The sequence below is a fragment of the Ranitomeya imitator genome, chromosome 3 (assembly GCF_032444005.1).
Source record: "Ranitomeya imitator isolate aRanImi1 chromosome 3, aRanImi1.pri, whole genome shotgun sequence".
Lineage (NCBI taxonomy): Eukaryota > Metazoa > Chordata > Amphibia > Anura > Dendrobatidae > Ranitomeya > Ranitomeya imitator.
In genome coordinates, this window is record NC_091284.1 from 684,393,639 (window position 1) to 684,409,887 (window position 16,249).

General features: G+C 46.0%; 1 protein-coding gene across 2 annotated transcripts in view; it reads right to left on the minus strand.

Annotated features, from left to right (window-relative positions):
- TIMELESS (timeless circadian regulator) overlaps nucleotides 1-16,249 on the minus strand; it is a 222,249-nt gene that overhangs the window by 44,846 nt on the left and 161,154 nt on the right. The gene's annotated exons all lie outside the window — the stretch shown is intronic.

Genomic DNA, 16,249 nt, shown 5'->3' on the forward strand with positions numbered 1-16,249 from the left:
CTCCTGAGTGCTGCAGCCTTTCCGTGTCAGACAGTAAATGAATGCAGACCATCAGCAGCCTGATAGGAACTAGGGTTCATGTGGCATAAGTAATCACAGTCCCTCTAACCCCTTAAGGACTGAGCACTATTTTTTTTTTTTTCCGCTTTCTTTTTTTCACCTCCTTCTTCCAACAGCCATAACTTTTTTTTATTTTTCCATCCTCATACCTGTATGAGGGCTTGTTTATTGTTGGATGAGTTGTACTTTTGAATGACATCATCCATTTTATCATGTGATGTACTGGAAAACATTTTTTTTTAGGTTTTTCATTTACAGCGTTCACTTTACCATAAAAATGACACGGCATTATGATTGTTCAGGTCAGTACAATTCCATAGATACCAAACATGTATAGTTTTGTTTTATTTAAGTGGTGAAAAAATAAATTCAGAAATCTGTAAAGGAAAAAAAATATTTGTTGCACTCTGTGAGCCTGTGTTTTCATTGATACCATTTTGGCGTAGATACAATGGTTTGATTGCTTGTTATACATATTTTTTGTGTTGTAGCAGCAGCCAAAAACTGGTTATGGCATTTTGATTTTTATTCTCATTACGGCAATGTACTGCTCAGCTTAATTTATAATTTTGATAGATCAGACTTTGAACTCAGCGATACCAAATGTGCGCTCCTGGCTCAGCCTGGTGATGGCGCCAACATCACAGGACTGTTTTCTTATTTGTGCCATCTCCCACTTTGATGCTTATTCTCACTACCATTCAGCAATCCAGATGATGAAGGTTTTATTGTTAGACCCAAATGTAATGTTAATTTTGGATTCTTATTTCAATAAAGTCATGTTCCTGTCATTGCAGATTTGAAGTGCCAGATTCCTGTTGTACTGATTGGAGTGGTCTGAGCACCCAGTACTACAGAATCACGTATATCCCTTTCCTACATCACAGATTGACAGCAGCATTTAACAGGCTAACAGCTGTGGATGATGCTCCGCAACATCTGCGGCTGTTAGAGGCGAATGATGGCTAACTATTACAGCCATCATCTGCCGAGTAAAATGTGGGCTTGCAAAAGAGACAGCATATGACATACAGAATATGTCATATGCCATTTACCCCTTTGATAAGAAGCCTGATTTCACCTTAATGACTGGGCCAATTTTTACAATTCTGACCCCAGGTCCGCTCCCAGTGATGCTTTGCGGCAATAACTCGTGATGTAGCGGTCTCGGGAGATCGCTACGTCATCTGGAGTCATTACCGCAAAGCATTACTGGGACCGGAGCATCGCGAGGAGCGGGAAAAGCTGCTGGGGACGCCGGAAGGTGAGGATATCACGATTTTTTTTTATTATTATTATTTTAAACATTATATCTTTTTACTATTGATGCTGCATAGGCAGCATCAATAGTAAAAAGTGAAGCGTTGTTTAAATCCCGCCCTAATATCGCTGATTGGTCGCGGCCGGACGGGACGCGCCCAATTAGCGTCACGGGATTTCCGTTACAGACAAACAGACGGAAATGGACCTTAGACAATTATATATATATAGACTGTTATTTTTTATTTGTTCTAGATAAGATGGAAAACATGGAATTATTCTCAGGAATCAGGATTCATGACTTACCCTATTCATCAAGATCTATATATATTGAATACTGCATTATTGTTCTTTTTATGGATATAACATTCTATTTTTGTGCATAATAATAAAGTCTGAAATTTTATGGGTATTGAGATTATTCCCTCACTGTAAGAATTTGTGGCAAATAAGGGGTTACATACCCATTTGGCATTGGGAATGAGTGTTGTGCCTGTCACAGGGTGCATATCTCCCCCTTTTCCATGAATGGTGAGTAACCAACCCCAGCTAATGGGGGGGGTGTTTACAATGGTGGGTTTACCCTTAGTGTCGTTTCTTGTAAAAGTTATCAGGTTTTTTAAAAATCTCTTTGATTTGATATCTGGACCCGTGGAAGCGTGTATAACGCGAAATGGCCGTCGTCCTTTTACTTGCACTGTCCCTGCTCTTATTACCTTGTCCATGAATTTATATTGGAAATAAAGGACTAAGGTTTCTTCATCACATAACAGAAGTGTTGCTGCTTTCTTCTTCCTTTGGATTTATCTAGATGTTTTATTTCTGGCAAGCACCCTCCACCAAGTGACTCCACTCCCACAATGTGCCAATGATTCAGAGTGTACCCCTCCATACCAGTAAGTAACTCATTGCATTTAATCTCCATGCCATTCATTTTTTCTTCTTTCTGGACTTCTATATTCCTACTAAGACGCAACCCCATTTACCCCCCAAAAAATATGTGAAAAAAGTGCATCTTATAGTCCGAAAAATACGGCATTTGATCCCTTGCTGATTTTGTAAGTTTGCCCACTGACAAAGGCTTGAAAATTCTATAATTTTAAGGCTAGGCTAATTTTAACATTGAGAGATTGAATATGAAATATAAAATTCAGAAAATCCCATTGTATAAATTATATAAATTTATTTGCATTTTGCAGTGAAAAATAAGTATTTGATTCCTCCGGCAAACAAGACTTAATACTTGGTGGCAAAACTCTTGTTAGCATGCACAGCAGTCAGACATTATTTGTAGTTGATGATGAGGTTTGCACACATGTCAGGAGGAATTTTGGTCCACTCCTCTTTGCAGATCATCTCTACATCACTAAGATTTTGAGGCTGTCGCTTGGCAACTCGGAGCTTCAACTCCCTCCATAAGTTTTCTATGGGTTTAAGGTCTGGAGACTGGTTAGGCTACTCCATGACCTTAATGTGCTTCTTTTTGAGCCTCTCCTTTGTTGCCTTGGCTGTATGTTTTGGGACATTGTCTGGCTGGAAGACCCAGCCACGACCCAATTTTAATGTCCTGGCAGAGGAAAGGAGGTTGTCACTCAGGATTTTACTGTACATGGCTTCATCCATTCTTCCATTGATGCGGTGAAGAAGTACCGTGACCTTAGCAGACAAACCCACCCAAAACATAATGTTTCCACCTCCATGCTTGACAGTGGGGGAAGTGTTCTTTGGGTCATAGGCAGCATTTCTCTTCCTCCAAACACGGCAAGCTGAGTTAATGCCAAAGACCTCAATTTTTGTCTCATCTGACCACAGTACCTTCTCCCAATCACTCACAGAATCATACAGGTGTTCATTGGCAAACTTCAGACGGGTCTGCACATGTGCCTTCTTGAGCAGGGGGACCTTGCGGGTACTGCAGGATTTTAAACCTTTACGGGGTAATGTGTTAGCAATGGGTTTCTTGGTGACTGTGGTCCCAGCTGCCTTGAGATCATTAACAAGTTCCCCCCAGTGTAGTTTTAGGCTCCTCACCTTCCACATGATCAAGTATACCCCATGAGGTGAGATTTTGCATGGTGCCCCAGATCGATGTCGATTGACAGTTATTTTGCACTTCTTGCATTTTCTTACTACTGCACCAACAGTTGTCTCCTTCTCATTTAGCGTTTTACTTATGGTTTTGTAGCCGATTCCAGCTTTGTGCAGGCCTATGATCTTGTCTCTGACATCCGAAGAAAGCTCTTTGGTCTTGCCCATGTTGTAGAGGTTAGAGTCTGACTGTGGACAGAAGTCTTTTATAAAAGGTGATTATGTAAGACAGCGGTCTAATGCAGGTAGCAAATTGATTAGGAGTGTCTAACTGGTCTGTAGGAGCCAGAACACTTAATGGTTGGGTAGGGGGATCAAATACTTATTTCTCACTGCAAAATGCAAATAAATTTATATAAAATTTATACAATGTGATTTTCTGGATTTTATTTTATATATAAAGTTGTGCTCAAAAGTTTACATACCCCGGCAGAATTTTTGCTTTCTTGGCCTTTTTTCCGAGAATATGAATGATAAAGTTTTTGTGTTTTCTCTACTCACATGGTTAGTGGTTGGGTGAAGCCATTTATTGTCAAACTATTGCGTTATCGCTTTTTAAATCATAATGACAACCCAAAACACCCAAATGACCCTGATCAAAAGTTCACATACCCCATTTCTTAATACCATATATTGCCCCCTCTAACATCAATGACAGCTTGAAATCTTTTGTGGCAGTTGTGGATGAGGTTCTTAATTTTCTCAGATGGTAAAAATGCACACTCTTCTTGGCAAAAAGCCTCCAGTTCCTTTAAAATCCTGGGCTGTCTAGCATGAACTGGGCGCTTGAGATCTCCCCAGAGTGGCTCAATGATATTGAGGTCAGGACTAAGATGGCCACTCCAGAACCTTCACTTTGTTCTGCTATAGCCAATGACAGGTCGACTTGGCCTTGTGTTTTGGATCGTTGTCATGTTGGAACGTCCAAGTACGTCCCATGTGCAGCGTTGGGGCTGATGAGTGCAAATTTGGCTCCAGTATTTGCTGATAACGTGCTGCATTCATCTTTCCTTCAACTTTGAGCAAGTGTCCTGTGCCTTTGTAACTCACACATCCCCAAAACATCAGTGATCCACCTCCGTGCTTTACAGTAGGAATGGTGTTCCTTTCATCATGGGCCTCGTTAACCTCTCTTCAAATGTAACGTTTATGGTTGTGGACAAAAATTTCAGTTTTGGTTTCTTCACTCCAAATTACTTTGTTCCAAACGTTTTGAGGCTTGTCTCTGTGTTGTTTTGCGTATTGTAGGCTAGATGCTTTGTGGCATTTGAACAGTAATGGCTTTCTTCTCGACCATGTAGCCCATTATTCTTCCAGTGCCTCCTTATTGTGCATCTTGAAACAGCCACACCGCTACTTTTCAGAGAGTCCGGTATTTAAGCTGATATTATTTGTGGGTTTTTCTTTGCATCCCGAACAATTTTCCTGGCAGTTCTGGATAACCGTAGTTCTGTTTTTACAGAGCCCCTGATTTTCCATTTGTTAATCACAGTTTGAACGCTGCCGACTGGCATAATTAATTCCTTGGATATCTTCTTGTATCCCTTTTCTGTTTTATACAGTTCAACCACTTTTTCCTGTAGATCCGTTGACAATTCTTTTGCTTTCCCCATGACTCACTATCCAAAAACGTCAGTGGCTGGATGACAGATGCAAGTGTCTGTCTGGATCGCAGAAATTCACTCAGCTTTTATGCGCACACACACTGATTACAAGCAACAGGTTACAGGTGAGAATGTTAACTTTAGTAGCCATTCAAACCAATTTGTGTCAACTTCTGTGCATGTTATCAGGCCAAAATCACCAGGGTATGTGAACTTTTCATCAGGGTCATTTGGATGTTTTGTGCGGTCATTATGATTTAAAAAGAGAAAACACTATAAATAAATGGCTCCACCCAACCGTTAACCCCTTCCCGACCCATGACGCCACGTAGGCGTCATGAAAGTCGGTGCCAATCCGACCCATGACGCCTATGTGGCGTCATGGAAAGATCGCGTCCCTGCAGGCCGGGTGAAAGGGTTAACTCCCATTTCACCCGATCTGCAGGGACAGGGGGAGTGGTAGTTTAGCCCAGGGGGGGTGGCTTCACCCCCTCGTGGCTACGATCGCTCTGATTGGCTGTTGAAAGTGAAACTGCCAATCAGAGCGATTTGTAATATTTCACCTATTATAACTGGTGAAATATTACAATCCAGCCATGGCCGATGCTGAAATATCATCGGCCATGGCTGGAAATACTAATGTGCCCCCACCCCACCGATCGCCCCCCCAGCCCCCCGATCTGGCCGGTACACTGCTCCGGCTACCCTCCGTCCAGTGCTCCGCTCCCCCCCGTGCTCTTGTCCGCTCCCCCCGTGCTCCAATCACCCCCCCTGCACTCCGATCCACACCCCCCGGTGCTCCGTTCCACCCCCCCGTACTCCGTTCCAGCCCCCCTGTGCTCCGTTCCACGCTCCCCGTGCTCCGTTCCACCCCTCCCGCGCTCCGATTCTCCCTGGGCGCCGCCATCTTCCAAAATGGCGGGCGCATGCGCAGTGCGCCCGCCGAATCTGCCAGCTGGCAGATTCGTTCCAAAGTGCATTTTGATCACTGAGATAGATTATGTCTCAGTGATCAAAATAAAAAAAATAATAAATGACCCCCCCCCTTTGTCACCCCCATAGGTAGGGACAATAAAAAAATAAAGAAATTTTTTTTTTCCACTAATGTTAGAATAGGGTTAGGGTTAGGGGTAGTAGGGTTAGGGGTAGGGTTAGGGCTAGGGTTAGGGTTTCGGTATGTGCACACGTATTCTGGTCCTCTGCGGATTTTTCCGCTGCGGATTTGATAAATCCGCAGTGCTAAACTGCTGCGGATTTATGGCGGATTTACCGCGTTTTTTTCTGCGCATTTCACTGCGGTTTTACAAGTGCGATTTTCTATTGGAGCAGTTGTAAAACCGCTGCGGAATCCGCACAAAGAAGTGACATGCTGCGGAATGTAAACCGCTGCGTTTCCGTGCAGTTTTTCCGCAGCATGTGTACAGCGATTTTTGTTTCCCATAGGTTTACATTGAACTGTAAACTCATGGGAAACTGCTGCGGATCCGCAGCGTTTTCCGCAGCGTGTGCACATACCTTTAGAATTAGGCTATGTGCACACTGTGCGGATTTGGCTGCGGATTGGCCGCTGCGGATTCGCAGCAGTGTTCCATCAGGTTTACAGTACCATGTAAACATATGAAAAACCAAATCCGCTGTGCCCATGGTGCGGAAAATACCGCGCGGAAACGCTGCGTTGTATTTTCCGCAGCATGTCAATTCTTTGTGCGGATTTCGCAGCGTTTTACACCTGTTCCTCAATAGGAATCCGCAGGTGAAATCCGCACAAAAAACACTGGAAATCCGCGGAAAATCCGCAGGTAAAACGCAGTGCCTTTTACCCGCGGATTTTTCAAAAATGGTGCGGAAATATCTCACACGAATCCGCAACGTGGGCACATAGCCTTAGGGTTAGGGTTGGAATTAGGGTTGTGGTTAGGGTTGTGATTAGGGTTATGGCTACAGTTGGGATTAGGGTTAGGGGTGTGGGGGGGTTAGTGTTGGAGTTAGAATTGAGGGGTTACCACTGTTTAGGCACATCAGGGGTCTCCAAACGCAACATGGCGCCACCATTGATTCCAGCCAATCTCGTATTCAAAAAGTCAAATGGTGCTCCCTCACTTCCGAGCCCTGACGTATGCCCAAACAGTGGTTTACCCCCACATATGGGGTACCAGCATACTCAGGACAAACTGCGCAACAGTTACTGGGGTCCAATTTCTCCTGTTACCCTTGTGAATCTAAAAAAATGCTTGCTAAAACATAATTTTTCAGGAAAGAAAAATGATTTTTTATTTTCACGGCTCTGCGTTGTAAACGTCTGTGAAGCACTTGGGGGTTCAAAGTGCTCACCACATATCTAGATAAGTTCCTTGGGGGGGTCTAGTTTCTAAAATGGGGTCACTTGTGGGGGTTTCTACTGTTTAGGCACACCAGGGGCTCTGCAAACGCAACGTGACACCCGCAGCCCATTCCATCAAAGTCTGCATTTCAAAAGTCACTACTTCCCTTCTGAGCCCCGACGTGTGCCCAAACAGTGGTTTACCCCCACTCATGGGGTATCAGTGTACCAGGAGAAACTGGACAACAACTTTTGGGGTCCAATTTCTCCTGTAACCCTTGGGAAAATAAAAAATTCTGGGCTAAATAATTATTTTTGAGGAAAGAAAACGTATTTATTATTTTCACGGCTCTGCATTATAAACTTCTATGAAGCACTTGGGGGTTCAAAGTGCTCACCACACATCTAGATAAGTTCCTTTGGGGGTCTAGTTTCCAAAATGGGGTCACTTGTGGGGGGTTTCTTCTTTTTTAGGCCACATCAGGGGCTCTGCAAACGCAACGTGACGCCCACAGAGCATTCCATCAAAGTCTGCATTTCAAAACGTCACTACTTCACTTCCGAGCCCCGGCATGTGCCCAAACAGTGATTTACCCCCACATATGGGGTATCAGCGTACTCAGGAGAAACTGGACAAGAACTTTTGGGGTCAAATTTCTCCTGTTACCCTTGGGAAAATAAAAAATTGCAGGCTAAAAGATCATTTTTGAGAAAATAATTTTTTTTTTTTATTTTCATGGCTCTGCGTTATAAACTTCTGTGAAGCACTTGGGGGTTCAAAGTCCTCACCACACATCTAGATTAGTTCCTTTGGGGGTCTAGTTTCCAAAATGGTGTTATTTCTGGGGGATCTCCAATGTTTAGGCACACAGGGGCTCTCCAAACGTGACATGGTGTCCGCTAATGATTGGAGCTAATTTTCCATTTAAAAAGCCAAATGGCGTGCCATCCCTTCCGAGCCCTGCCGTGCGCCCAAACAGTGGTTTACCCCCACATATGGGGTATCAGCGTACTCAGGACAAACTGGACAACAATATTTGGGGTCCAATTTCTCCTATTATCCTTGGCAAAATAGGAAATTCCAGGCTAAAAAATCATTTTTGAGGAAAGAAAAATTATTTTTAATTTTCATGGCTCTGCGTTATAAACTTCTGTGAAGCACCTGGGGGTTTAAAGTGCTCAATATGCATCTAGATAAGTTCCTTGGGGGGTCTAGTTTCCAAAATGGGGTCACTTGTGGGGGAGCTCCAATGTTTAGGCACACAGGGGCTCTCCAAACGCGACATGGTGTTCGCTAACAATTGGAGCTAATTTTCCATTCAAAAAGTCAAATGGCGCGCCTTCCCTTCCGAGCCCTGCCGAGTGCCCAAACAGTGGTTTACCCCCACATATGAGGTATCGACGTACTCGGGAGAAATTGCCCAACAAATTTTATGATCCATTTTATCCTACTGCCCATGTGAAAATGAAAAAATTGAGGCGAAAAGAATTTTTTTGTGAAAAAAAAGTACTTTTTCATTTTTACAGATCAATTTGTGAAGCACCTGAGGGTTTAAAGTGCTCACTAGGCATCTAAATAAGTTCCTTGGGGGGTCTAGTTTCCAAAATGGGGTCACTTGTGGGGGAGCGCCAATGTTTAGGCACACAGGAGCTATCCAAACGCGACATGGTGTCTGCTAACGATGGAAATAATTTTTCATTCAAAAAGTCAAATGGCGCTCCTTCCCTTCCGAGCCTTACCATGTGCCCAAACAGTGGTTTACCCCCACATGTGAGGTATTGGTGTACTCAGGAGAAATTGCCCAACACATTTTAGGATCCATTTTATCCTGTTGCCCATGTGAAAATGAAAAAATTGAGGCTAAAAGAATTTTTTTTGTGAAAAAAAAGTACTTTTTCATTTTTACGGATCAATTTGTGAAGCACCTGGGGGTTCAAAGTGCTCACTATGCATCTAGATAAGTTCCTTGGGGCGTCTAGTTTCCAAAATGGGGTCACTTGTCGGGGAGCTCCAATTTTTAGGCACACGGGGGCTCTCCAAACGTGACATGGTGTCCGCTAAAGAGTGGAGCCAATTTTTGATTCAAAAAGTCAAATGGTGCTCCTTCCCTTCCAAGCCCTGCCGTGCGCCCAAACAGTGGTTTACCCCCACATATGAGGTATCAGCGTACTCAGGACAAATTGGACAACAACTTTCGTGGTTCAGTTTCTCCTTTTACCATTGGGAAAATAAAAAAATTGTTGCTAAAAGATAATTTTTGTGACTAAAAAGTTAAATGTTCATTTTTTCCTTCCATGTTGCTTCTGCTGCTGTGAAGCACCTGAAGGGTTAATAAACTTCTTGAATGTGGTTTTGAGTACCTTGAGGGGTGCAGTTTTTAGAATGGTGTCACTTTTGGGTATTTTCAGCCATATAGACCCCTCAAACTGACTTCAAATGTGAGGTGGTCCCTAAAAAAAATGGTTTTGTAAATTTCGTTGTAAAAATGACAAATCGCTGGTCAAATTTTAACCCTTATAACTTCCTAACAAAAAAAAATTTTGTTTCCAAAATTGTGCTGATGTAAAGTAAACATGTGGGAAATGTTATTTATTAACTATTTTGTGTCACATATCTCTCTGGTTTAACAGAATAAAAATTCAAATTGTGAAAATTGCGAAATTTTCAAAATTTTCGCCAAATTTCCGTTTTTATCACAAATAAACGCAGAATTTATTGACCTAAATTTACCACTAACATGAAGCCCAATATGTCACGAAAAAACAATCTCAGAACCGCTAGGATCCGTTGAAGCGTTCCTGAGTTATTACCTCATAAAGGGACACTGGTCAGAATTGCAAAAAACGGCAAGGTCTTTAAGGTCAAAATAGGCTAGATCATGAAGGGGTTTATCATGAGTGGAGGAAAAGTTTTGGTGTTATCATTCATATTCTCTGAAAAAAGGCCAAGAACGCAAAAATTTTGCTGAGGTATTAAACTATTGAGTACAACTGTATATAAAAACTTCTTTCTCACCCCCCAATGGGCGTATGGGGTGTGTGTGTGTGTGTGTGTATGTATATAATAATAATAATTATATATATATATATATATATATATATATATATATATATATATATATATATATATATTCACACATACACATTCCCGTAGAATGTAAGTCCGCAAAGGCAGGGTCCTCTCCCATCTGTCATTGTAAATTCGTTTACAGTAAATGATATCTATAACTCTGTATGTAATCCCTTTCTCATGTACAGCACCATGGAATTAATGGTGCTATATAAACAAAAAATAATATATATATATATATATATATATATATATATATATGTATATATATACATACATACATACATACATACACACACACAGGTTCACCGCACTTTGAAATTTTTTACCGTTTTCCAGTACATTATATGGTAAAATCAATGGTGTCGATCAAAAGTACAACTCATCCCGCAAAATCAAGTCCTCACATGGCCATATATATGGATGGAAAACAAAAACAAAAAAAAGGAGATTTTTGTGTACTCACCGTAAAATCTTTTTCTCCGAGCCAATCATTGGGGGACACAGGACCATGGGTGTTATACTGCTGCCACTAGGAGGACACTAAGTAAACAGAAAGATTAACTCCTCCTCTGCAGTATACACCCCTCCACTCGCTACAATTCAACCAGTTCGGTAGTAAAGCAGTAGGAGCATGAACAAATGACAAACTATGTCAAAACCAAGGAAGTAACAACAAGCCAAACAGGCTAACAGGGTGGGTGCTGTGTCCCCCAATGATTGGCTCGGAGAAAAAGATTTTACGGTGAGTACACAAAAATCTCCTTTTCTCCTACGCCTCATTGGGGGACACAGGACCATGGGACATCCCAAAGCAGTCCCTGGGTGGGGAGCAAGAAATGCTAATACCCCATGTACCACTGGCTTACGGCTTAGGTACTGCCGATTGCAGAATGCGCCTGCCAAGGGCGGCATCTGCAGAAGAGAGAGAATGAATGTGGTAATGTTTGGTAAAAGTGTGCAAACTGGACCATGTCGCAGCCTTGCAGACCTGCTGTGCTGACGCCTGGTGTCGAATGGCCCACGAGGCGCCCATCGACCGAGTAGAATGGGCCTTGATCCCTGCTGGGATAGGAACACCTTTGGCACGATAGGATTCTTGAATAGCCGACCGAATCCATTTGGCTAGAGTAGCTTTGGAAGCGGGAGAACCCCTCCTTGGTCCGTCTGGAAGTACAAACAGGACATACGACGTGCGGAAGGGAGCTGTCCGCGAGACGTACCGGCAAAGAGCCCTTACCGCATCAAGAGTGTGCAGAACCTTTTCAATGCGATGGACCGGTGCCGGACAGAACGAAGGCAGAACAATCTCCTCGTTGAGGTAGAAAGAAGAAACGACCTTGGTCAGAAAAGCAGGAGAGGTCCTCAATACTGCCTTGTCCGGATGAAAAATTAGAAACGGAGGCGGCAGGAGAGTGCAGCCAGCTCCGAAACCCGTCTGATGGACGTAATCGCCACTAGGAAAACTACCTTCCAGGTGAGGAAGGTCAGGGAAACGTCCTGTAGTGGTTCGAAGGGAGTCTCCTGAAGAGCTCCGAGGACCAAATTAAGATCCCACAGATCCAAAGGCATTTTGTAGGGAGGTGCCACACGGGAAACTCCCTGGAAAAAAGTCTGCACCGGCAATCTATTGGCAATCTTTCGTTGGAAAAGGACAGACAATGCCGAAACCTGACCCTTTAGAGAGCTAAGTGCAAGTCCCGACTCTAGTCCAGATTGGAGAAAATCCAATATGGCAGGGATAGAAAATACCAGGGGAGATCGCCCCTGTGCGTCGCACCATGAGAAGAAAATTCGCCAGGTATGGTGGTAACTGCGCATGGATACAGGTTTCCTAGCCCTGATCATGGTGGAAGACACCTTGGAAGTGAAACCCGCTTGGCCTAGAATCCAGGATTCAACGGCCAGGCCGTCAAAGACAGGGCCCCTGAGTTCTGGTGGTAAATCGGGCCCTGTGAGAGAAGATCCACGCGATCTGAAAGACGCCAGGGGACGTCGGCGACCAGCTGAACCAGTTCCGCGTACCATGCCCGGCGCAGCGAGGATCACTGGTACCCCCTCTGCCCTGATCTTCTTGATGACCCTCGGCAGCAGGGGAAGAGGGGGAAAAATGTACGGGAGGCGGTATTGACGTCAAGGCAGGACCAGGGCGTCTACTCCGATGGCCCGTGGGTTTGCAGCCCCCCAGCCCATGAGGCTGGCATCGGTGGTCACCACCAGCCACCGCACTGGGAGAAAAGACTTTCCCTGGATTAGGGAGGACTTCAGCGTCCACCACCTGAGGGTCTTCCTGACCCGTGGGGACAGGGTGAAGCTGCGGTCGAGGGAGGACGGGTTGCCGTCCCACGCCGACAGTAGTGCATGCTGTAGGGGACGGAGGTGAAATTGCGCGAATGGAACCGCTTCCATGGCTGCTACCATCTGCCCAAGAATGCGTATGCTGAATTGGATGGAGTGGGAGACTGGACGGGAAAGACTCTGAGCTCCCTGCTGCAAGGCCATGGCCTTGTCTTGAGGGAGAATGACCAGACCGCGAGAAGTGTCCAATGTCATCCCAAGAAAGGAGATCCGTTGGGCCGGAATCGGAGAGGATTTTTCGAAGTTTATCTTCCAACCCAGGCGAGAAAGAGTGTCCACCGTGAGAATGACGGACTCTTCGCAGGCTGGGTAAGATGGACCTTTTATCAGTAGGTCGTCCAGGTACGGAAGTACCACCACTCCCCTGGAATGAAGAATGGCAATGGCAGCCACCATGAGCTTTGTGAAGACTCTGGGAGCGGTGGCGAGACCGAAAGGCAAGGCCACAAAATGGAAGTGTTCTCCACGAAATGCGAAGCGGAGGAACTGCTGATGCGGAGGAAAGATTGGGATGTGGAGGTAAGCATCCTTGATGTTTATGGACGCCAGGAATTCTCCTCTTTCCATGGACGCGACCACAGAACGGAGGGATTCCATTCTGAAATGACAAATTTTGACAAATTTGTTCAAAAGTTTCAGGTCCAGAATCGGACGCAGCGATCCGTCCTTCTTTGGGACCACTAATAGGTTCGAGTAGAACCCTTTGAACCTTTGGTCTAGGGGAACCGGAATGATGACTCCGTCCCTTTGTAGTGCCCGTATGGCCTGGAGAAAAGCTGTTGTCTTTGATTTGGGAGGGCAAGACTGGAAGAAGCGCGTAGGTGCGGGAGAGGAAAATTCTATTTTGTATCCGGTGGACACCAGTTGCCTGACCCACTCGTCGGAAACGACAGAGAGCCAGGCTTGACGGAACAAAAGTAGACACCCTCCTACTTTGTTGGTGTCCCCCGGAAGTTGCAAGGAGTCATTGCGTGGAGGGTCTAAGGGATCTGGATCCCTTAGACCCGGGTGGTCTCGGTCTGGGTTTCCAGTTACGGTTAGGTCTGTAAGAGACCTGGGGGCCTTGGTCACCACGGGAGCCTCGTCCTGATGCGGAGGCAGAGGGTGTAGATGACCAGTTGGTATTGTTACGAAAGGGCCGAAATCGGGGTTGTTGTTGATACCGAAACGGCCGGGTAGGCTTTTGTTGGGGGAGAAATTTACTTTTTTCCCCCGGTGGCATCCGAGATTATTTGGTCTAATTTTTCTCCAAATAAACGACCAGCCTGGTAGGGCTGGGATGTCAAAGAGCGCTTGGAAGCCGAATCTGCTCGCCAATCCCTGAGCCGCAGGGCTCTTCTAATGGAGATTGCATTCGCGGCTGCCTGTGCAGCGCAATTGGCTGCGTCTATTGAGGCGTTGACTACAAAATCCCCAGCCTGGGCTATCTGGTTAGCCAGGTTGATCGCTTCTGGAGGTAAGTCGCTAACTTGGATGGTCGTGGAAAGCGTCTCGGCCCAAGCGACCATAGCCTTAGCCACCCAAGAGGCAGCGAAAGATGGTAAGAGAGGCTCCTGAGGCCTCAAAGATGGAGCGAGCCAGATAATCAATCTGACGGTCAGAGGGGTTCTTAACCGAGGAGCCGTCTGACAAGGACAGGATGGTTTTGGAAGCGAGATGTGACACAGCAGGGTCCACTGAGGGGGACTGCAGCCAGTCCTTGATTAGTTCCTGAGGAAAAGGATATTTGGCCTCGATGGGCTTTTGACCCATGAAGCGTTTACCAGGACGGTCCCTATGTTTTTGTACAATCTCCTTGAACTCAGGATGAGTGACAAAAACTTTTTGGACACGTGTTCGGGCGTAGATATGGATTCCTCGGCCACCTTCAGGGTCTGGTTGACCGCTTCGATGAGAGAATCGAGTGTCACTTGGGAGGAGGAGGAATCCTGAACGTAGGAATCGTCAGACTCATATTCAGAGTCGTTTGGGTTGTCTGGAGACGGGTACCGGGAAGCGGAGCTCGCCGACGCTGAATAACCAACTGGCCCATGGTCAGGGGATGGAACATGGGCACGTTTTCTGGAACCCCGAGAAGGAAGTGACTAAGTACGCCCTCTGCTGGTGGACGGATCCGTACCGTCGCCCGAATCCTCCGCGGTCTGACTTGAAGGGGGGCCCCGGAGGGAGTCAATTGCCCTGACTAGGGAAGCCATAGATCGTGACAGAGAAGCTGCCCACTCAGGGAGGCTAGGCTCTACAGGGTCGACGGCATCGGCGGGAGGCGGCTGCACTGAGGCCGGGACACAATCCGCACACAACGGGTTACTGTGAGCTCAGGGCAGGGCTGTATTGCAAGTGGCACATACAGTGAAAAACACTGTGTGCTTCTTGTTACCCTTTTTAGACTCCTTGGATTGAGACATAGTGTCTTTAGAGACAGAGCGGGGCAGTATACGCAGGGAAAGGGTTAAGCTTTCTTGTAGCAGCTTACCCACGGTCCTGTGCCGGTGTCCCCGGGGAGGAATTAACCGTGGCGGTTCCTGGACAGGGTGGGCCACCTTGCAGAGAGATGGCAATATGGCCCCCGAGATCTGCAGGGCACCTCTCGTCCCAGACGTAAAGCGCCGATATAGGGGGCGGGGTTACGGCCGTGGGAGGGATCTGCCCACTGCGGCCTACTCCGGCTGAAAAGCCGGGGACTAAATTTCCGGCCTGCCCGGCGATCGCAACGGAGCGTCGCTGACCACCGCAGGCCCTCGACCGCCGGCGCCTCTCCCCAGGGACTCTGCTGCAAGTACCGCCGGCGTCTGTCCCCCTAGAGCTTCGGGGGCGCAGGAGGGATGTGTACTCACAGTGCCCTCCGGTAATGCAGGTCCCCCTGTCACCTGCGCTCCATCCATCCTTCCATTCCCATCCTCTTCTGTCATGGGATCCCTTTGTGCAACGTCATGCAGTGTGGGCCTTGTCTGTTGGGCCCTCGGAGAGGTACATTAGAGCAGGCTCTATGTACTCGCCGTCTTGCAGGGGGGAAGGGAGATTGGGACCAAAGAGGTAAACCGTCGCCCCAGTAAAAATTTGCGTGCTCCAGCGTCGCAGGAGAGGGACGGGGAGGTATACTCGCCGTGCTCGTCTGTTGCTGGTTCGGGGGAGAACGGGCCCTATAAAAGGGATCCGTCGCAACCTTCACTCCATTGAATAAAAAATAAACATTTACAGAAAAATAAAAATTTAAATAAAAATTAAAATAAGAAAGTTGGGGTCTGAAAACAGACCCAAGTGCCTCCTACAGACACTAAGCAAGAACTGGTTGAATTGTAGCCAGTGAAGGGGTGTATACTGCAGAGGAGGAGTTAATCTTTCTGTTTACTTAGTGTCCTCCTAGTGGCAGCAGCATAACACCCATGGTCCTGTGTCCCCCAATGAGGCGTAGGGGAAAAAAAAAAGTTATGGCGCTGGGAAAAAGTGGACTGGAAAAAAAAAAAGGAAAAATTTACTAGGGGGATTGGG